The sequence below is a fragment of the Pelodiscus sinensis genome, chromosome 6 (genome assembly GCF_052426305.1).
Source record: "Pelodiscus sinensis isolate ZL-2025 chromosome 6, ASM5242630v1, whole genome shotgun sequence".
NCBI lineage: Eukaryota > Metazoa > Chordata > Testudines > Trionychidae > Pelodiscus > Pelodiscus sinensis.
In genome coordinates this window covers 12,574,341-12,598,213 of record NC_143057.1, presented here as the reverse complement: position 1 = coordinate 12,598,213, position 23,873 = coordinate 12,574,341, and positions in this window count along the sequence as shown.

Sequence of the window (23,873 nt, the reverse complement as noted above, 5' to 3'; positions counted from 1 at the left end):
CTACACTATCTAATCACACTCTGACCTCTATTTAGCCCATATTTACCAGGTTAGCACAATTATTTCTACCATCCATTCATAATCATTCTACACATCCCCCCATCAATGTGATCGCTTTTATGGTTTTCATCCTTTGCACTTCCAGAGGTGTCCCTGTATCACATTGTCCTCCCACTTGTCTCACTGGCAGAACATACAAATCCCTCACTTCATATAATCTCTTGACTTTGTTGTAATGCAAATTCTCAGACTCACAGCAATAATATCAATAGCCAGGAAATAACACTGTATGTTTTTTTTCCCCGCTAAAATCCATCTCCAACACTTATCTACACATGCTGAGACCACAGTAATAATTTTTAAACAATCATGACTATTTTCTAGTATAGGCCCATGTTATTTTCATTATGCCTTCTAACAAGTTCACAGAAGCTACAAATGCCTGGAAAAATTGGGGCATTTATTAAGTTCCAGAACATGGGTTAAGGCAGGACTTTCTAAATGGGGTGCCTAAAATTAGACTTCTTAATCCATTTCAAGACAGCTAGCTAAAAACGGCCCAATTTTCAAAAGCCTGGACCACCCCACAGCTTCTCTTGACTTCTGCAGGATTTGTGAATGTTCAGTACTCTTGTAAATCTGACCACTTGTATTTAGCGATCTAAATGTGGATCCATGTGTTTACCTTTAAACACCCCTGTGTGAAAATCTGGCCAAGGGGGCCTAGTTTCAAAAATGTCAGTGTTAACTTCAGGGCTCGCATTTTCAAATGATCCCAAGGGAAGTTGGCATCCCATGCCCATCACATTGTGCAAGCAGTCCTCGTCTCCTCAGACAATGAAACTTGCCCAATTTCCGAAGGGTGTAAGTATTGCTTTCTGCCATCTGGATTTATTTATAAAGAGATGTTTCCTCCAAAGTGTATGTTTGAGCTGGTGCATCTTCAAGGTTTGCTCTTCTGCTGTAAAATAATAAGGAATTCTGCAACCTTACTGCCTCATCATTATTTAAGGTACATTGAAACTTCAACATTATTCTGCTTTGCTCCAGATGGCTAGAAGCTTCTTTCACCAGAAGAAAAACCACCCTCCAGCACTGTGATTTGTGACTCAATCAAAATGATCTTTAACAGGGAATAAAAAAAGTCATGTTAACAGGGGCTTGCCATTGGTGTTTGATATTGAAAGGGCTTAGTTGCTTTGTGCTGAGTGCCTCTTAGAAAGTGCTCTGCACCCTCAAACTCAACCAGCACCATTTTAGAAACTTTTTTTTTTTTTTTTGCTTTCAGTGACTAAAGCTTTTTGAACATGTAATTGACCATTTATGCTGTGACTAGATCTCATCGATGATTCATTGTTGGTGCTGGTAATCAGACAGTAGGTCAGATTCAGCTCTGGCTAGTAATTTCTGGACCCAAGAGAGGAAAGAGTCTAAAGGAAGCATTTGGCTCTTGCCCATCCTGGAACAGGTCCCGCATCAGCCTAGTCTATAAAGCAGTTAAGAAAAGCCTTAGGATTGGTGCCCAGAGCCACCAAAGACATTTGGGCATCAATGGAGCATGGAGAGCCCACCACCATAACAATGTCCCCAAGCAGGGAAAGGAGGTGGCCTTATTATTGTTGCTGTGGTAGCATTCAATATCTCCAATCAGGGGTCAGAACCCATTAGACTAGGCATGGTACAAATGCTTACTTTAAAAAGACAGTCCCTTACTCAAAAGTGTTTACAACCTGGATGATCAGAAAATACAAAGGTAGATGAGAGAAGAGATAGGGCAAGAGTACAACCCCTTTTCCTCCCCGGGTTACTCGGGAGCAGGTCACACTCACAGGTGTGCCTGGGTGCCTGATGGTCTTGACATAAAAGGAGATCCTGAGTATCCCAGTGGTGATGATGTTTGGTTGGGGAAAATCTATCCACCCTCTTGCTGCTGTCCCTTGCTCATAAAGAATGTACAATGGCGGTGCCTCCACCTGGCTGGCCCTATACACACTGGTGTGCCTTGGGAGCCTCTAGAATAAACTTGTTCCAGCAGTAAACTGGATCTAACTACAGAACAACCATTACAATTCATAAATAATATACATCTAATCGATTGCATTAGAATGAACTACCTTTACTTAACTTAAAGAAACAGGATTTAACAAATTAACAGTAAAGAACATCAATTAACAAAGTACACAGAAGTAAAAGGAACTTATCTAGCTGCCAATATTTATCCCACTCCAGTGTGCACACCCCTGGACTCTGAGTCCCAGACTCTTGCTTGCGTGGGCGCACTTGAAGAACTGCAGCTGTAATGGAGATTCTCTTAGGCAGTGTGTATGTGGGTCCAAGCTATGCAGCAGCTCTGGTTCACTGGGTTGTCCTGTCTGTCTCTCTTTGAACCCAGAGTTAGTCTGTATCTCTGAGGTCTGTCCCAGGCAGCATTTCCCCAAAGATGCTCCTTTACTCACAGTCTCCCTTTGTGTGCTGGATGCAGAGTAGCTTCTAACCAAAAATACATCCAAAGGGTACTTGCCTCTAGGGCAATCAGAAGCAGCCTGCTAGATCCCAGTTCCAAAGGCTCGCTGTCCCAGTCTGTAACTGCAAGGTAACAGCTCCTGAACAGGATCAAACTCCTTCACAGCAGCCTGGCTCCCTTTCTGCTCCAAAAACAGAGGGAAAAGTCCACAGACTGCTAAGTCTTCCTCCACACAGGTGGAGAGACTCAGATCTCCCAAACAAGAGTCACTTCCTTCCTGTTTTTCCCTAGAGCTCATGAGAATTGTAGTCTGTGAGGCTAGATTGCAGCACACAGGGTCTTCCCAGAAAATAAGCAGAGGCACCTTTAGTAAGGGGACTACAAAGAAGATTTTAGTACAAGGAGTATTGAATGATACATGTCCTCTAAGGCCAGGTCTACACTAGACCCAGAAGGTCGGGTTAAGGTACGCTACTCCAGCTACATAAAATACTTAGCTGGAGTTGGCTTACCTTAAGCTGAGCTTGTTGCTGTCTTCATAGTGAGAAACCAATGGGAGCAAATACTCCCATCTGCTTCTCTTACTCCTCATGACTGTGAGTACTGCCCTGAGCAGTCTATTTAGCGGGTTTTAACCAGACCCACTAAACTGAATGCCAAAACATTGATCTCCAGTGCAGCAAGTGGACACATGACCTAAGGGACTCTTCCACCAGGCAGATCCACTGGATTAGAATCTTCTTTGTATAGCCAGACCGGGGAAAAGCACACAGAGCTGAGAATAAGGCCTTGTACACTTACAAATACATTTTCAAAATGGACATCTGGCATTTAAAAAAAAACAGATTTCTGTACATACCTCTCCCTTTTCCCAGAAAAATATCCCAGTGGAAGTCTGTAACTCTCTGTAACTGCAAAAGGAAATCTTGTAAGAAATCTCTATTGTTGTAACACATTTTCTGCCTGGCTTACTATATTATACATTTTTCTGACCTGTGGTGTTAGCCGCATACTCTTTTCTAAATAGATTCTGCCAGCAAAAAGTTGCTAAGCAACTAGTCCCATATGATCTATTATAGTTTCAGTAAGTGAATCCGGCAGATAAAAGAGATTTTAGAAACCTAATGGGTTGTAAAAAACAAACACGCACAAAAATGCAGTGATGCAAATAGATCAATAATGTGTTTTATCAGAAAATAAATAATTTCTGGAGAAAACAGAATGAGAATATCTGAAGGGACATTTAGCAAAACTGAACTGAAAGGGGAGGATCAAATCCTGTCATAAATGATGGTGCCTATCAGACCTAGAATCTCTGTCATCTTAATGTACAATTGGTTCCATAATACAGCCCCCATTATTGGTGTATTTTATTCTTGTGTGATCTGTCATGCAGTTTTAAGAAGCCATACAGAAGGCTTGGTTCATACTTTAGAAATGCTGTCATGGTGATTTTTCCCCTCTAAATTCAGTAGAGAATTATGTAATACTTTTCTGGTCATCTTTCTGCTGCACTGTGTCTCGTTGCATTATTGTCACAGTCTGATAGGCAGGGCAGGATAATTCAACCAAAAGAATGAAATGTCGGAGCCGTTGGCATTTTGTTTGATAATTTGAGCTTTGATTGGAAGCAGTGTTGACAAATGTACCACACTGATCTCTAGAATTCTCTTTCAAAGATGTGAGTAGATCCCCAGAGCAGAAACAGAACTTGTGCTTATAAGTGAACTATGTGCATGCCATTTGCTATTTAGAACACTCTGGGCTCCTGGAATGTTCCAAGACTCATACCACAGCGCCTCCTTCTGGTCACACAGGGAATGAGCTCAATCATTGGCAGGGTGCCCCTTCTGCCCAGTGTCTCGCCCGTCATCGCTCTGTACTCTCTCCACCTTCTGGCTCTGGACCCACTATCATTCCCAGGACCCCCAGCATCTTCAGGGCACTGCCTTCTGGCAGTGCTCACTACTCTTACCCCCTTTCCAGAGGATGTTCACAGTCCTCTGTCTCACACCTGCCACCGCGGCCCTTTGTAGCCAACACCTAACCCCGCACCTCAGGGGCAAGCTGTTGTCTGTATTAGGGATGTTAAATATTGGTTAATTGAATAGTCAGTTAACCTCATGAACTCTTATCGATTACTCGACTATTCTATTGTCCCTGAGAATGTGGCCAGCAGCAAGTGGGCTCTGGCTCCACGACCAAGGAGCCCCTGCCACTCTGTGTGGCTGTCTCTGACACAGAGGCAGCAGCATGAGGTGCCAACTGGCAGCTGGTTTGGGAGGGGAGCCAGTTTAAAAACCAGCTCCCCTCACAGACTGGCTGCCTGTCTCCCTGCACTACTGTCTGGGGAGGGGGAAGGGGGACAGAGCTTCTGGACGCAGAGAGAGCTGGAACTGAGCCTGCTTGCCTGGCTCCTAATACACTTTTAATGCAGAGCTGCAGTGGGGATAGGTCCCATACCTGGTGTGAGCCAAGACTGGGCCAGGCTGCTGGCCAGCCCATGAAAACATTTAGGGTATGTCTACACTACCACCCTAGTTTGAACTAGGGTGGTAATGTAGTCAACCGGAGTTGCAAATGAAGCCCGGGATTTGAATTTCCCATGCTTCATTTGCATGTTGCCGGGCACCGCCATTTTTAAGTGTCCGCTAGTTCGGACTCCGTGCCCCGCGGCTACACGCGGCACGAACTAGGTAGTTCGGACTAGGCTTCCTATTTGCGAGGAGTACAGATAGTTTGGAATAGGAAGCCTAGTCCGAACTACCTAGTTTGTGCCGCGTGTAGCCGCAGGGCACGGAGTCCGAACTAGCGGACATTTAAAAATGGCGGCGCCCGGCAACATGCAAATGAAGCCCGGGAAATTCAAATCCCGGGCTTCATTTGCAACTCTGGTTGACTACATTACCACCCTAGTTTAAACTAGGTTGGTAGTGTAGACATACCCTTACTGTGGGAGGTGGGGAGAAATATGTGTAGTCTACAGCATTAACCTATAAGCTTTTTCTTAATAGTTAATTGGTTAATCAACTACACTATTACATCCCTAGTCTGCCTGGGTCATGTTCCTGTGGTGGTTACATACGATGCAAAGGATGAAAGGGAGGGACCCAGGCTCAACAACTAATCTGGCAGCAGCTTTGCCTTGCCCTCCTTCACTCCCCTCTTCTGCCTTCCCTGGGCCACTTCCCCATGACCCTTTGCATCCCCTTTTCCCCTGTATCATGGCAAAATCCTGCCAGGTGTCAGGCCAGATCCTCCCTCTCTCTAGTTCCCCTGAACCCACCCAGGACTACTCTAGCCAGGGTGCTTTCTTCAGGGTCCTGGATCAGCACCCTCTGTAGCCAGGACCCAACTGCCAACTGCTCTGCTGCACAGCTCCTTATAACCAGCAGTGCCCCAGCAAACTGCCTTGTGATTGGCTCCTTCTAAGCCCCTCCAGCCTGCTTTCACCCTTTCTGGCCAGAGTGGGGCAGCTGCCCCATGACAGCTTGATTCCCTGCTTACTTATACCAATAATGAGGTACAGGCAAATACTGCTCTAATTGCTGTCAATGGGAACTTTGCCATTGCTTTCAGTGGCCCTGATTCTCTAGCCCTTAACCTAAAGATTTAATCCATAGCCCTTATTTGCTCCCATTGTAACTCTGTGTCCATATGTATTAGATTGTCGTCTCCTTTGGTGAGAAGAGTAAGATGAATGTTGCACTCTTTTGGCACTGAGAGAGGCAGACACTGAGTGCACCTGCCCCCGCTAACCTATGGAGACAAAGCCTAAGTCTGCAGTTTCTAGGTCAGGCATTCCATATGCCAGTTTCTCATTGCCAAGTCACTAGAGGCTTCATCCAAAGCTCATTGATGCCAGCTGGAGTTCGTGTATTGTCGTCAATGAATTTTGGGTCAGGCCCCATAACCACTCAGCTGTTCATCTTTTGTACAATTAAAGACATCAAACTTCCTACGCTCCAGACGTTTTAAATTGCAAAGGAGCAACGGTCTGTTCTGAGATAATTACAGTCTTCTTGCTGCTCATCACTGGTCACTGACTCTTTAAGAAACAGGATAGAATTTTGTTTTCAATTTGTATCAAGCAGGTACTCACATGTTATTCTTATATTTGTGTAAGCAGGGTCTGAATCAATGCTCCCAATGGAGCCAGCTGGAATGGGAAAAGAATCCTGGGTGTGATTATTTAAATACACTTCAATCAGGTTGCTTAGGCCTGCTAGATATTCAACTGTTAGAAAGTAACAGTTGAATATCTGTTGTAACTAGTTTGGCTGTTGTGGGGGACACACAATCTGTGTTAAAACTAAACGCAGGAATTGTAAGTATGACCACTAATGCTTGCAGCTATTGTGGGAAATGCAGAAAAGTCAAGAGTGTGTTTAATTTAGTTAAAAGAAGAGACCCTGTCAGTATAAATATACTTGGATGGACAGAGGCTGCTGTTTCAGAGACCTATAGATTGAGCTGGGGAAGGAGATGAGTCAGTGGGGTGCATGCCATCCAGGTGTGAGCTGTAAGACTGGCTCAACCTGTTTATCCCCATTGTTTCAATGATAGAGTTAAAGAAAGGCTCCTTAAGGAGTCTCTTTTGTATGTAAATTTACTCCAGTGAATGCTGGAATCTCTTGTGGCTGGACTCTGTTTTAGGCCAAGAGCTGAAATCACTGAGAGCTGAAATCACGAGGTTTGGCCCATAGTCAAATCCACCACAAGCCAGCAGAAGATGCAATGAGCAGAGCGGTGATGGAGAGGTGTGAGGGACGATTGATGGAGAGGCATGAGGAGCACCCAGCAGAGCGGCAACAGTGAGGGGCGACCGATGAAGAGGCATAAGAAATGGCCAGCTGAGCAGCGACAGCAAGGGGGCAACACATGGCCAGCAGGGTGGTACCAGAGAGCAGTGAGCAGGTAGAAGGCAAGTGACCAGCAGAGTGGGTGAGATGACCCCCAACCCCTCTTCCCCCCTCAGGATGGGAGGTGAACTCTGCAGATCACCTCTGAACTTTGGTCTACCTTAACCAAGATGGTCTGGGGCATCTGGTATTGGCCACTGTCGGCAGACAGGCTACTGGGCAGGATGGACCATTGGTCTGACCAGTATTGCCGTTCTTATGTTCTTATGTTCTAAGAGCTGTGACTGAGTGGGGTGCAGAGAAAGGTTGGGCATGTGAATGAGCCACTTACATTGCTGGATGTGAAAGCTTGAGAGGACAAGAACGTTGCCCAACCTACTCGAGCTGGGACGTTAATGCATAGGTTTGTTTGAATTGTATTTGTGGTGTTTTCCTAAATTAATGCCACATTACTTCTTTCCCCTTTTATTAAAAGTTTCTCTTCTACACTCAGACTCTGTGCTTGCGAGTGGGAAAGCATTGTCTCCCAGAGGTGTCCAGGGGTGTGTGTGAATGCCCCAGGTCACTGGGTGGGGGCTCGAGTAATTCTGTGTGGGATGGATGGAGAGGAACCCCTAAATATTGAACCCTGACCTGGCTGCGTCTGGTGCTACCTGGCAGAAGGGTTACACTTGCTACTTACCTTTTGTTCCTGTTTGCCACGTCCTGTGGCTCTACTTGCTTTTGTTATCCCTGTGTGCAGGAATAAGTTTTCTGCAATTGTGGGGGATGCTCAGGGACTAAGACATAACTTCTTGTATAGAATGATAGAATCATAGAACACTAGAACTGGAAGGGACCTTGAGAGAGCATCAAGTCCAGTCCCTTGCCCTTGTGGGAGGACCAGGCACCTTTAGATCATCTCTGATAGATGTCTGTCTAACCTATCTAATCAGCAGGCTCTCAATAAAGGAAAGTGCTACCATTTTTACAGGGAGTTAAAAAAAGCCCTGCAACAAAGCGAAGTGGTATATTGCTCCTGGAGACTTGTGTGAGCCATGTTTACTCTCTCTATTGATCTTCTAAGGAATCCAGATGCCTCCACTTGCATGGGATACTATTGGGGTAGTGCAGCCTCAGCAGATACATCAGTTAGAAACCCACAGAAGGTCTGGAGGTTTAATTTACAAGGAAGAGGTTTGGACTGAAAAGTCTTTGCATGATCTGAGCTGGGGGAACATCACATATATCCACTTCCAGAGGGGTTTTCCTTCTGGAGTTGCATGTGCAAATAAGTGGGGTTCTCTGTGTAATAATCTGGTTCGGTACCTGTCTGTGTTCCCCTCTGGTGGTTGTCCACAGAAACTACAGCAATGTATTGCTTGCCCATGGGTGAAATGTTCCTCTTTGACTCAAGTTCAAAGTTGCACATCACTGGGATGTTTCTAAGTGCTTGGCTACAATTCATTGATAGAGGAAGCATTCACTCTGACATATTACATTTCCTTTTTATCTTAGTATTACAGTGGCACAGAATGAGATCAGGAACCAGTTGTCCTGGGCACTGCCCAGAGAGATGGCGAGTCCCTGCTATCAAGATTTTACAGTGTTAATGGCAAAGGAAAAGGAGAGGTGAAGTGACATGCCTAAGGCCACACAGTAGGTGGAACCTTTGCTATGTGAAATAAAGCAGAATATGCAAACTATCATCTTATGGCATGCAGGCACTGATTTAACCCAGAGGTTCCCAACTGCGGCCAATGTAGCACAGACTGAAGGGAGCTAATCAGTCACTTAGCCTGAAATCCTGGTCCTATTGAAATCCACAAGAGTTTCACCATTGATGTCAATGGGCAAGGATTTCTCTTGTCTTCATCCTTGTTTCTCAATGCTAAATCATACTAAAAAAAGCTTGTATGACCCCCAAATGCTCTCCTAATGTTACGCTTCCATGTAGTTCCTACAGAGATGTAATAGGAAGGGTGAGGAGGCAATGAACACAACTAAGAATGGAAGGGGAGATAGGTCCACAAGACAATCTCTTTGGCTATGTCTAGACTGTAGGCTTCTTTCGGAAGCTTTTCTGGAAGAGATCTTCCGAAAAAACTTCTTCCGAAAGAGAGTGCCCACACTGCCCAAGCACATCGAAAAAGCAATCTGCATTTTCAATAGATAGCGTCTAGACTGAACGGACTCTATCTCACATTTAATCTGTGATTACTATGGACGGAGTGGACATGAGGGCCCCTGTGCTTTTTCCTCTTTCCTCTTCTTGCGAAAGAACTCCTTTTCTCTGTCCACATGTGCCTTTTTCTGAAAGAGCTCTTTTGGAAAAAGGCTTCTTCCGCATAGAAAGAGGTATACCAATGTCAGAAAAAACCCTTTGTTATTTCTATTTTTTTTTTTTAAAGAATGTGATTGCAGCATGGACATAAGTGAAGTTTTTTCGGAAAAAAACAGCTGTGTTTCTGAAAAAGCTCTGCAGTGTAGACATGTCCTTTCTAATTAAGTCTGGCCATGCTATGAAAATATTGAGATATTCAAAATATTCTTGGCAGTTTGATAGCATAAGAACTGATGGGCTTGCAATTATGCCCAGCAACCAGAATTTTCCAAAGCTCCCCATGTTCATTTAGGAACTAAAATAAGGGCTAGATTTTCCAAGAGCTGAAATGTGTCTAAAGTGTGTGGCTGCTGAATAGTTTTGAAAATATGGCCATTACTGAGGTGCCTCCGTGGGAACTGAGGTCTTCTGAAAATCTGACCCTGTGAAATTTTAATCAAAGGTGTTTTAATGTTCTACTGATATCAGATGTCAAATCAAATCTTGAGTGATTTCTTTTATGAATGTGTCTGCAGAGTTCTCAGATGGAGTCATTATACCTGAGCACAGTTTGTGGCTGTGTAGATTTGTATTTTTCTGGGTACCTAACCAACTTTGTCACACATAGACACACACCCTGTCCACAGAATTCAGAATGGTTACAACAGTTTTTCATTTTGCCCATCTCTTTTTACAATCCCCGCTGACTGTCGGCTGTTTGATTATACACCCACAGACACACAATTTTCCTCTCTAAGGAGCTACAACAGTGAAAAAAATCTATGCAGCTGAGGGCCTTGAATCTTGACAATGATTTATTGTATCATTTGCTCTCTGCACAGTGAACATAAAATGAAGGAAACACATATACAAAATTGGGTCCCACAGAACAGTGTTTACTAGGCATATACAAGCACACAAAGCTACCTAAATTCTACAGCTCTGGCTGATTTCTAGATCATGGAACTCAAGTAAGTGCCACTAAAGGGCTAACAACTATTTAACACAATACAATCCAATTCCTATACACTCTACTGTTCTCAAATTGTTTGGTGTTTTTCTCCAAGTAATCACAATCTCAACTATGTAAGTTTTTGGTCAGAAGCTGCAGAGCAAGAAGAGCTCTCTATTTGGTCTATTAATAAAAAAGGGGAAAGTGTTAACATAAAAATACATATTTGAATAGGCTACATACCCATAGTTCCTTTGGAAACACTTAGGGTACATCTACACAGCAGTGTTTAACTCGAAATAAGCTACACAAATTGAACTACATCAATTGCATAATTTATTTTGAAATAGCTTATTTTGAAATTGTGAGCATCTACACAACACCGATTTTGAAATAGAGCACTCTGCCTCTAACTTCCCTTACTCCTTGTACAATGAGGGTTACAGGAGTCAGAGTAAGAAGTCCTCCAGCTTGTCAGTATTTCAACATTTTTTCAAAATAACAGCCTGCTGTGTAGACGTTGACTTCCTGCTGTATAGACACAAACACTAGTTATTTTGAAATAATGTTGCTGTGTAGATGTACTCTTGGAGAGTCACCTTCTGTGCCAGGGAAGATAATGGAGCAAGTAATTAAGGAAATCATCTGTAAACACTTGGAAGGTGGCAAGGTGTTAGGGAACAGCCAACATGGATTTGTAAAGAACAAATCATGTCAAACCAATCTGATAGCCTGCTTTGATAGGATAACGAGTCTCTAAGGGAGAAGCAGTGGTTGTGGTATACCTAGACTTTAGTAAAGCGTTTGATACAGTCTTGCATGATATTCTTATCAATAAACTAGGCAAATACAGTTTAGATGAGGCTACTATAAGGTGGGTGCATAACTGTCTGGATAACTGTTCTCAGAGAGTAGTTATTAATGGTTCACAATCCTGCTTGAAAGATATAACAAGTGGGGCTCCGCAGGGGTCTGTTTTTGAACCGGCTCTGTTCAATATCTTCATCAACGATTTCGATATTGGCATAAAAAGTACGCTTATTAAGTTTGCAGATGATACCAAGCTGGGAGGGCGTGCGACTGCTCTGGAGGATAGGGTCATAAGAATGTAACATAAGAACATAAGAATGGCAGTACTGGGTCAGATCAAAGAGCTGACACTGGCCAGCACCAGGTGTCCCAGAGAGGGTGGAACGAAGACAATGATCAAGCAATTTGTCTCCTGCCTCTGACAAACAGAGGCCAGAGACACCATTCTCCAGCCTCTGACAAACAGAGGCCAGGGACACCATTTCTATCCCCTGGCTAATAGCCTTTTATGGACCTAACCTCCATGAAGTTATCTAGCTTCTCTTTAAACTCTGTTATAGTCCTAGCCTTCACAGCCTCCTCTGGCAAGGAGTTCCACAGGTTGACTACGAGCTGTGTGAAGAAGAACTTCCTTGTATTAGTTTTAAACCTGCTACCCATTAATTTCATTTGGTGTCCTCTAGTTATTCTATTATGGGAACTAATAAATAACTTTTCTTTATCTGCCCTCTCCACACCACTCATGATTTTATATACCTCTATCATATCCCCCTTCAGTCTCCTCTTTTCCAAACTGAAAATTCCCAGTCGCTTTAACCTCTCTTCATGTGGGACCCGTTCCAAACCCCTAATCATTTTAGTTGCCCTTTTCTGAACCCTTTCCAAGGCCAAAATATCTTTTTTGAGGTGAGGAGACCACATCTGTACACAGTATTCAAGATGTGGGCGTACCATAGTTTCATACAGGGGCAGTAAGATATTCTGTGTCTTATTTTCTATCCCTTTCTTAATAATTCCTAGCATCCTATTTTTGATCACAGCTGCACACTGTGTGGAAGTTGTCAGAGAACTATCCACAATAACTCCAAGATCTCTTTCCTGATTTGTCATAGCCAAATTAGGTCGTAATTCAAAATGACTTGGACAAACTGGAGAAATGGTCTGAGGTAAACAGGATGAAGTTTAATAAAGACAAATGCAAAGTGCTCCACTTAGGAAGGAACAATCAGTTGCACACATACAGAATGGGAAGCGACTGTCTATGAAGGAGTACAGCAGAAAGTGATCTAAGGGTTATAGTGGACCACAAGCTGATTATTAGTCAGCAGTGTGATGCTGTTGCAAAAAAGGCAAACATGATTCTGGGATGAATTAACAGCTATGTTTCAGCAAGATACGAGAAGTCATTCTTCTGCTCTACTCTGCACTGGTTAGGCGTCAGTTGGAGTATTGTGTCCAGTTCTGGGCACCGCATTTCAAGAAAGATATGGAGAAAATTGAGAGGTTCCAGAAAAGAGCAACAAGAATGGTCAAAGGTCTAGAGAACATGACCTATGAAGGAAAGCTGAAAGAATTGGGTTTGTTAAGAAAAGAAAAGAAAAGAAAAGAAAAGAAAAGAAAAGAAAAGAAAAGAAAAGAAAAGAAAAGAAAAGAAAAGAAAAGAAAAGAAAAGAAAAGAATGAGAGGGGACGTGATAGCAGTTTTCAGGTATATAAAAGGTTGTCATAAGGCGGAGGGAGAAAACTTGTTCATCTTGGCCTCTGAGGATAGAACGAGAAGCAATGGGCTTAAACTGCAGCAAGGGAAGTTTAGGTTGAACATTAGGAGAAAGTTCCTAACTGTCAGGGTAGTCAAACACTGGAATAAATTGCCCAGGAAGGTTGTGGAATCCCCATCTCTGGCGATATTGAAGAGTAGGTTAGATAAATGTCTATCAGGGATGGTCTACACAGTATTTGGTCCTGCCATGAGGGCACGGGACTGGATTCAATGACCTCTCGAGGTCCCTTCCAGTCCTAGTATTCTATGATTGATTCTATGATAACTAAATATTAATTTGTCTGAGGGGAGGGTGACATCGCCCTCAAGAGAGACTCAGAGATGGGGGGAAGCTTTAATTATGTGGCAAAGAACTCATTAAGCACTGGTCTTAGCAGCTTGGAAATTTGTAAAGAAAGACATGTCAGGGATCGAATAATAATAATGGTGTCCTACACACAGTATGACTTCATACATACCTTATGTGTGAGGTCATGGAGCATGGAAGATGCTACTTTGTTCTATACAGTGGCATCTTCCACACAGCATGGACTCACACCTTACACTTAAAGTCTTGCCTTGCCCACCAACAGAAGAAGGGCCCATACAGAACCCCAGCAAAAATTAAACTCTGGCTAGGATTCTGCTCAAGGGCCTTACGCAGGGCTGGACAAAAACTGGCCAGAACTCTTTTTGTTGAAAAATATATATTTTAGGCATCTGAAATATGTTGTGAATTTGTATCAAATTTGCCATTCTGTTTGGCCTGAAAAAATAAAATGGAAATTTTTAAAACAATGTGAAATATTTCATTTCAACATTTTCAAAATGTTTTTCCACCTCAAAATATCTTTTCGGTTCAAAATGTACTTCAACTTTATTTTTGAAAATGTTTTCCAAATCCACCTCAGAAATGACACAGCATTTTTGAGGTGTCAAACTAAAGTTCCATTTGATGATTTTTTTGACTTTACCAAAAAATTAGTTTCACGTCGACCCCCAACTACATTATCTTCAATATTTCAGGACAGCCAGTAAATAATAAAAAAAAATTAATTCATTCACACAACTTTAATCCTAAGTGTTGTTTCTCCTCCTGTGAGGTTTTTGCAGCCAGTGATGACTCAAATGACTTCACACTGAGAACCATCATAGAGGGTAGAAGCATAGCAGAGCTGAATGGGTTTCCAGGAGGTCCCACCTACCTAGGACCTTCATAAATCACTCACTTGATTTTGGTGGTAGTGCCTCCAAGTAGAAACCATCAAGCCACTCCCATGGGGCTAGCAACTGACTCACAGAAGGCCCTTGGTCTAACGCTACTCATTGCTCCAAACTGAGGGTGGTCTTGGGAGAGGGATGATGTGTGGACAAGATGATGTGGGACATCCCTGCTAGTGGGTGGGAAGGGAGCTAGATGGACTGCTGTCAACGCTGCATGTCTATTATGTGGTAGAGATTCCTGAAGTTGAAGATTGTGGTCCCTTTCCCCAAACAAAGAATCCCTTGTAAGGCATCAGTGTCTGTATGGTTGCTAAAGTGGAAGTTCTTTATGGGAATGACATCCAGGGATGTTGTCTTTGGTTTTCCTGAGTTTCTGGATGGGAGCTAAAGCTTATTTAGTTGTTTATCAACAGGGACCCAGATATACTGAACCTGTCTACATTGCTGTCACTAACCCCCTGGCCAAGGAGTTACAATTAGAAAATGCTTAGTTTCAGGCACCATCTACACAGACGATTCCCAGATTGCATTGACATATTTACATAAAAACATCATTTACACTAGGCCTCACTGAGCTTGTAAACTAAAAATACTAATGTAACTGCGGTGGCACAGGCTGCATGGATTATTCCACTAGTATGTGGAATCCAGCCAGGTTTGCACTTAGGATGGCTAGTTCATGATGCTGCTCCCTGCTTCCTGGGCTACCCTGCCCTTTTTAACACATTAACTCCATGACAGCTAGTGCGAGTACGTCTCCATGAAGTGAGAAGAATCACACTTCTCCTTCTAATTGTAGAGGTAGCCGCAGAGATGAAAAATCAAATTGAAGCACTAAGAGCTAGTTAAAGAGAACTGCAGGGACACCATTTGCCATGAGACAAAGGAGGCAGCTATGGGAAAAATATACTGAAATCTCAAAACTTTTCCATAGATCTGTATCTGCCAGTTTCCCCTCTTTCCCCAAACTTTCCAGGATATAATAAAATGATATGTAATGCTGAATATGCTGGCACAACTTTGTCCCATCCCAGAATCTTTCTAAAATGATGCCCCTGGAAATAGGTGGGAAAAGTTCCATGAAAAGTTCTGATATTTCAATATTTTTGTCCCCATTCTGAATCAGGATGAAAAGCCAAAATCTCAGATTTTCTCAAACTGAATATAAGTTTAAAAGTGTCACTGAAAAAATCCCAACCAGCTCTACTAGTGTACCTGAGCAGTAAATATTTATCATATAGAAATTCAAACACAGCAAAGGGCCAAATCTTTGGCTGGGACTCAGTCATACAAAGTGCAGAGCAGTGACCTTGAACCAGCAAAGCTCTTAATCTTATTCTTTACTGAAGCCCGTGATCTGTCCCAATGAAGCCAATAGGCCCGGGTCTATACGAGAAAGTTATTTCAAAATAACTCTCCTTATTTTGAAATAATAAGCAGAGAATCCACACTACCAAGCCCGTTATTTTGAAATATAGTAGCCCAATGTCTGAGAGTCTGTAACTCTGAAATGCTGGCTGTTCCCTCCGGGCGGTGCTGTTGCTGAAATGCTGGCTGTTCCCTCCGGGCGGTGCTGTTGCTGAAATGCTGGGTGTTCCCTCTGGGCGGCCCATACTGCATGGGGAATGTGGGGCCAAAATGGCTGCTTGCGTCGCTTGCTTCCCCACGGTGGCCCTGCTGAGCGGCACAGAAGTCAGCCAAGCACCACAGAAGAGGGAAAGGGAGGTGGGGCAGTGACGAACATGGCCAGGGGGCGAGGCCTGGCCATGCACGTCACCACCCCACCCCCCCTTCACCTCCTGCCACGGTGCTTGGCTGACTTCTGTGCCGCTTAGCCGGGCTGCCACAGGGGAGACCAAACGGCCACTTGCTTCACTTGATCCCCCGCGGAGGCCCGGCTGAGTGGTGCAGAAGTCAGTCGAGTGCCACGGCGGAAGGAAAAGGGGGGTAGGGGCGGTGACATGCGGTGTGACAGCGGCTCTAGGCCCCACCCCCTCGCTGTGAATGTCACCTCCCTGCCCCCCATGCTTCCCACCATGGCTCGTGGCTGACTTCTGCACCGCTCAGCCAGGCTGCCATGTGGGAGCAAGTGGCGCAAGTGACTGTTTGGGCTCCACGCTCTCCATGCAGCTCAAAAGGCCATTTGGGCTCCGTGGTCCCCCGAGTGAGAGGCAAGAGGGGGAGAAGAGAAAGAGAGAGACAGAGAGACAGGCAGGAGGCGGAGGAGAGCTGAGAGAGAGAGGGAGGGAGGCAGTAGGAGGAGGCGAGAGAGAGAGAGAGAGAGAAAGAGAGCCGGAGCAAGAGACGGGAGGCTCAAGAGAGAAGACCGACGTGGAGGAGAGACCTGAAAATCCGGTCTTATGACGGGTTAATTGGCTAGTTTTGAAATAATAACTCCTGCTTTCCACGAGGAATAACGCTTATTTCAAAATAGCTGTTTCGAAATAGTGGTAGTGTGGATGCTCCACTTCTGCTATTTTGTAATAACTACTCCCCAAAATAATTCAAAGTAATTACTCCCAAGAGATTCCTGGGGTTCTAAGTCAAGATAGTGCGTCCACATTAATGGAGACTGTCTTGGACTAATTTTGAGGCTTCCTTGTAGTGTGGACACACTATTTCAAAATAGTTATTTTCAGGAGTTATTATTTCTAAATAAGTTATTTTGAAATAATTTCCTAGTGTAGACATGCCAATGGCCTTAAAGTTAGACATATTTAACTTTGGATCAGAACTAAAGTGCTCACTCCTTTACAGGATCAAGTCTCTGAGGGTATGTCTACATTACAAAGTTAATTCTAACTAGCAGCTGTTAGTTCGAATTAACTTTAATAGGAGCTATACATGCAAACCACTGTTTCGAATTTAATTTAGAATTTAATTCAAAATAGCGGAGCGCTTAATTCGAACTAGGTAAACCTCATTCTACGAGGAGTAACACCTAGTTTGAATTAAGTAGTTCTAATTAAGGGCTGTGTAGCCACTTAATTCGAACTAGTTGGAGGCTAGCCCTTCCCAGGTTGCCCTGGTGGCCACTCTGGGCCAAACCAGGGAAACTCTTCTGCCCCCCTCCCGGCCCCGGAGCCCTTAAAGGGGCACAGTCTGCCCACGGTGTCCATGCCAGTTGCAAGCCTGCCAGCATCCAGCCAGAAGGCATGGGATGAGCCAGCCACCCGCTGCCACCCAGCCCTTCACCTCTTCCCAGGACCAGGCTGGCGGCTCCCAAGAGCCTGCCCGGAGCCGCAAAAGGCGGGTGCCCGCCTGGTCTAGTGTGGAGATCATGCTAATTTGAATTACTTTTTGGGTCTAGATGCGTTATTTCGAATTAGCTTATTTCGAATTAACTAATTTGAAATAAGTTAGTTCAAATTAGCGCTGTAGTGTAGACATACTATGATGAAATCAACACAGTTCTATTGAACTCATTGGTGTTACAATGATTAAGACAGTTGGGACAGCTAATCAGTTAATCTACAGCTTAATCTATAGTTAATCTACAGTTAATCAGTTAATCTACAGTAATTCACACATGTCCCAACCAGGTTAATGGCCCTATTGTGCTAAAGGTTGTACAAAAACAGAATTAGAGAGGGTGCCTCCTCTGCACAGCTTCTTACAGCATTCATTTTTCTGGACGGGAAGTATTTTCTTATGCATTTTTCTTAAAATTGCAAACCTTACTGAAGATGTATAAAGTTCTAAGTGATCTGGGCTGGATCATTCTGACATACTATGAATGCATGGATTATTCAAAGACTGTTGTAGCAGCTGAATAAATGTTGATATTGCTTCTTGGTAATGCCATTCATTCTGAATAAATAGTTTGCTTTATTAACGTTAACTTCTCACTGGGAAAATTTGGCACGGCCCTTTGGATAACAGGATGGCAGGGTCTGAACTGGAGCCTAAATCCTGAGTCTAGTGAGACAGAGTCCTGGGACCCCACTCCAAAAAAGGTGACTCCCAGTAATCTGAAACGTAAGTGGATGCCTCAAAGAGGCCAGGAAGAGATCAGTAACTGCAATATTCCTCCCCTTATAACATGGTTCAATAGTTTTGTAAGTTTTTGCCATTGTTATCTTTGATGTTCCGAAAGGATACTGATACACCTGGAGTACGGAGAGTTCAGATAGGCTTCAAAGTCTGAGGCTGTGTCTACACTAGGCCACTTATTCCGGAAAATCAGCCACTTTTCCGGAATAAGCTGCGAGCTGTCTACACTGGCCCTTGAATTTCCGGAAAAGCAACGACGTTCTACTGTCCAAAATCAGCCGCTATTCTGGAAAAGCTACGCTGCTCCCGCTCGGGCATCAGTCCTTATTCCGGAACACTGTTCTGGAAAAGGGCCAGTGTAGACAGTCCAGTAGTCTTTTCTGGAAAAAAGCCCCGATCGCGAAAATGACAATCGGGGCTCTTTTCCGGAAAAGCGCGTCTACATTGGCCACAGATGCTTTTCCGGAAAAAGGGCTTTTCTGGAAAAGCAGCCTGCCAATGTAGACACTCTTTTTCCGGAAATACTTATAACGAAAACTATTCTGTTTTAAGCATTTCCGGAAATTCATGCCAGTGTAGACACAGCCTGAATGTTTGAGCCTGGAACAGGCCTGGAATCTTAAGCTTCAAGAAAAGTGGAATAAGACAAACTAAAGCTCCTAGGCCTCTGAAATTTACATAATTAATGAGATGTGATTTGGTGGCACATTTTCATACTTAGCATTCCAGGAAAAGCTGTTTCCTTCAGCGAGAATGCTCTTAAATGTTAGCTAAATCCCAGAGCTGGTAGATAATATATACAGCTTGTTACATGTACTTGCTTCGTGGGGGTGGACAGACTAGAACAGCTCAATAATGCTCATAAATTCAAGCCTGGATAGGTTTTTGGCAAGGCTGCAGCTAGTGGCAAGGATGTCATTAAGAGATTTCAATTTGAATAAAAGTAGTTATCTTTCTGCTCCAGATTTTTTTCCAGATGGTAATGAGTTAGAGTGAAACCAAGAAAAATACTTTTTATAATGCAATCCTTTATTTATAAGCAGCCCACATTTTCACCTGTACAGAGGTCGCAAAAAGATTAAAATATATGAGTTGTTATTTATACCACTTCATAGCAGCATAAGGCAACTTGCATGTGAATGCTATGTACAGGTCTGTGCTAGAGGAGTTAATCTAAAGAAGACAAGAAATACAGAGTGAAGTAGAAGCATAAGGGGATCAGCAGCACATTACAATCAAATGTGCTGGACGTTCCAATCCTTCAAGAACTGATACTGTATTATGAATATTATCATAGTGCCTAAAATTGGACCAGTCATAGACTAGGTTCCCATTGCACTAGGTGCAGCTGTTGCATAAATTGCAAGGTTTCGTCCCCTTGGAGGCTAGTCTGATTTACCCCAAGAAGAGAGTCACACTTTCAGGCTGGGTCCAACTCAAGTTTATTGGTTGCAACCACGGTACGGCTAAGGAACTCAATGTTCAAATCAGAGCCGACCCCCAACATCTCATAGGCAGGGGTTTTTATAGGGTTAACATCCTTCCTGGTTTAGGTGCCTTAACATGATAGGTTACTTCATTATTGACATTTAGCATTCCTATAGGTCAGGTTAATTTTCCAAATGAGGTTAAATACAGTGCCTACTTGCTGACTTTGCGGTTACAGCTGTGTTACATTCATTCACTTTTGCTGAACAATGGGCAAGCCATACTTCCCTTTTTCCTTTCCTGCTTGAGCCGGTCACAAGTTTAAAGGATGTGGAATCTATCCATATCTCTACTTAACAGAAGACTGGTTTCACTTCCCCTCGTCTCCTTATTATAAGTTATTACCTGTGACAGGCCTTGACCTTTGTCATGTCTTACTCCTATACAAATAGCAAATATATCTAAGCATTAGCAATGTATGTATATTGTACGTGCCCCTCATAGGGGAATCAATGGCTCCGGGGGATTTGACTTCCCTTTTACACATCACAGCACAAGCACAGAAGAAAAAGGCCCTGCACCCAGATGTTTGCTTTCTCCACACTAGCCATGAAGAGACCAACCAACAGTTTCATTCAAGGAGGTTCCAGGTTTTGTCCCTTTCTCAAGTTTGATTGGTACAGGGTCACAGTGAGAGTGAATTGTGGATAATTTCCCCCAGCAAAGGGGGACGGGAGATGGTAGGAATTGGTGAGGTTGTTTGGCATCCCATATGGGTTTCCTGAGAAATGTACAGAGAATTTCACTTTCCACGAAGGTCAGTAGGTGGCCTTCTCAAAAATCTGTCAGCTTTGAACCCAATTCTTTTTCACGGGCTTTCACTCACCATAAAGGACTAACTTCTCTTTCACCTGTATACCTTTCTTGGAGCTTCCTGCTATATGGTTATGTCAAACCCCAAGGAGAAACTTGGAGGAGCCTTACTCTTTGAGCCAGACTGCTTTCCTTAGTATTAGCACCAAGGTGTTATGACACTCTCCCTCCCACTCCAGGATTTCAAGTCTGCACCCCCTAAACACAGACTTAACCCCCTGGATCCTTAATCAGACTACTGCTGTGAACAGCAAATTGTTGAACTGTGGTATGGCTTACAGTTATTATTTATTTGTATTATAATAGCACCTTAAGGCCTCCACTGCGATCACAGCCCTCTTGTGTCAGGTGTTGGACAAATGAATAGTGAGTTTAGAGTCTGTCCCAAAAGAGTTTACAATTCCAAAGAGTTTACAGTCTAAATAGACAAGCTAAAGTGTGAAAAAAAGGAAGCACCGACTATCCCCATTTCAAAAGATGAGGACCTGAGGCACGAAGAAATAGAACTGGGCACCTCTCTTCTATTTGTACTCTTGCAAATATCCCCCCACCTCAGCATCCTGCCCAACATCACACAGATAATCTGTGGCATAACCAGAAATTAAACCCAGAGTCCCAGTTCCACCCACAAGAATATTTCTCCTGTGTCTTTGATTGATGACGAGTGCTTATGCACCTGACTGAGAGAAGTAACACTGGAAGGCTTGTTTAATAACCTGAATGATATTTTCAAGGAGCAAGCATTTGGTGAGGAGGTTCCTATGGCTTTAACTGAAAAACTTGCTCGCTGGACCGGAATCAAGGCATTCTGCTACTTTCAAAAGATGAATTACTGATGCATTTGATACAAGATCAGAACTTTTAATTAAAAGGCGAGTTTTAACTTTGACCTCCTGCTGGGCTCCCCAGCTGATGTTGTAATATACGCTTGGTTTGCTGCATCGAACAGCAAAACTGTTAGCGTTGCATTACATTTTCCATAATGCACTAACATTACAGGCAATTATGAAGAGCACGTATCATCTGACACGATAAGGTGTCAGTAGCATGCCCTCATGGAGGGAAAACATTTATCGGACACCTTTTATCCTGAAATGAAAATTATTCTTTGAAGAGAAGGTCTCTCATCTGATTTTTTTTTAAAGTGGAACTTAGTGTATGTAAAGATTGTCAGTGCTGCATCCTCTGTTTATCAGCTTGATTCCCAGATCCCAAAAGGCCAAAAACAGGACGGACTATTGTGATCATTCCATCTCCTCTTCTGTGTAACACAGGCCCTGAACAAATTCCTGTTTCAACTGCAGCTTATTTTTTAGAAAAAACATCCACCATTGATTTAAAACTGCTGGTGCCAGAAAACTCACCATAGCACTTGATGAATTGTTCCAGCTGCTAATTGCCAGATGGATTTATGCAACACAGGAAGAGGCAGCAACAGCAGTGCAAGGTTTTTGGAGAAGAGTGGGGAGGAGGCAAAGGAGAAAGGATCAGACTGATGAAGATAGAGCTACTTCTGATGTCACAATCCTGGCTGTCAGCTATATAGATGCCATTTCTCTTTTTAACGAAAGTCTGAAACTCCCACCACACAGGTCACGCCAATTTATACTTTAAAACTGGATAAAAAAAACTGGATGAAAATGGGCTGCTTCACCATATTCACCTGAAATGACAAACTGCTCAAACCAGCAAACTAACTCACAGTCACTTACCTGCAGTGTGACCTTGGGCATTTCACATCACATCTCTGTACCTTTGCTCCCCTCCCCTCAGTCTTTGTCCAGTCTATTTAGAAAGAGTAAACCCTCTGATTATAGGTATTATAAAATCGTAGCTCATGGAGTTAGATTGTAAGGCTCAGGGACTGTTTCCCACTAGACTGCAGGCTTCTTTCTGAATGAGCTTTTCCAGAAGAGATCTTCCAGAAAAGCTTATTTCGAAAGAGAGTGTCCAGATGCAAAAAGTGCAGTGAAAAAGCAGTGTGCTTTTTAGAAAGATAGCGTCCACACTGATTGGACGCTATCTCGCATTCAAAGCTGCCTGGAACCAGTTCAGGCAGGGCATTAGGTAAGATGAGTGCTTAAAGGGACCCCCCGGGACAGCCATTTCTCTGCTTCTGCTGCATGCTTGCCTACCTCTCCGAGGGACAGCAAAGCTGTTGCAGTGCGTGCTCTGGTTGCCCAGCTTTTGAACACCACAACATACTCTTTGCCATGGAGCTAGAGCTGCCCTGGGCATGCGATGGCCCCACACTGCCATGCTGCAGTTTCTGCAGCAGTTTGTGCAAGCTGCCTTCATGGCCCTGCATGAGCTTGACACCAAGCTCATCGAGACCCTCTCCCTGTGTGCAGGAGCAAGGCCCTTGCAACCTCACCCCACAGTGGAGAGATGGTTTTGAAGGCTGGACACCAGTTCCGAATGGTGGGACCAGCTGTTCATGGAGCGGTGGGATGACCAGCAGTGGTTCCAGAACTCTCATATGAGGAAGGCCATCTTCATGGAGCTATGTGCCTGGCTCGCCCTTGCCCTCCGACGACAGGACACTCAGATGCAACCCGCCATTCTTTTGGAGAAGCGGGTCGCCATTGCTGGTCTGTGGGCAACAAGTTTGGCTTGGGAAAATCCACCGTCGAGGCCCTCCTCATGGAGGTAAGGCACTCATAGGCTGCAGACCCTGGAGGGGGGGAGTCATGGAAAGGGGGACCCCAGAGAAAGGGGGCTGGGGATGCGGGGGTTGGCCTGGGGATGGGGGGAAGCCCCATCCCTGTGGGGTTCTGCTGTCCCAGCCCTGCGGGAGGGAGGGGGGAAAGCCTCATAGGGATGGCTCCTAGGTTGTTTGAGGGGGGAAGGATGGGGAGACTTGGGGATTTCCCAAGGCCTCAAGTACCCCCCTCTCATCTATTTTGTGTGTTTTTTTGTCTCCTCCTGCAGATGGAGAGGGCCAGCAACTCCATCCTGCTGTGCAGGGTCATCCACCCGGGAGACCTGGATCCCATTGTGGCTGGATTTGCTGCCCCGGTCTTCCCCAACTGCAGAAAGGCCCTATATGGAACCCATATTCCCATCCAAGCACCACAACATCGAGCTGCCCAGTATATCAACCGCAAGGGCTATTTCTCAATGGTGCTGCAGACCCTGGTCAACCACCGCGGACAGTTCATGAACATTTTCATCAGGGGATTGGGCAGGGTGCACGACGCCCACACT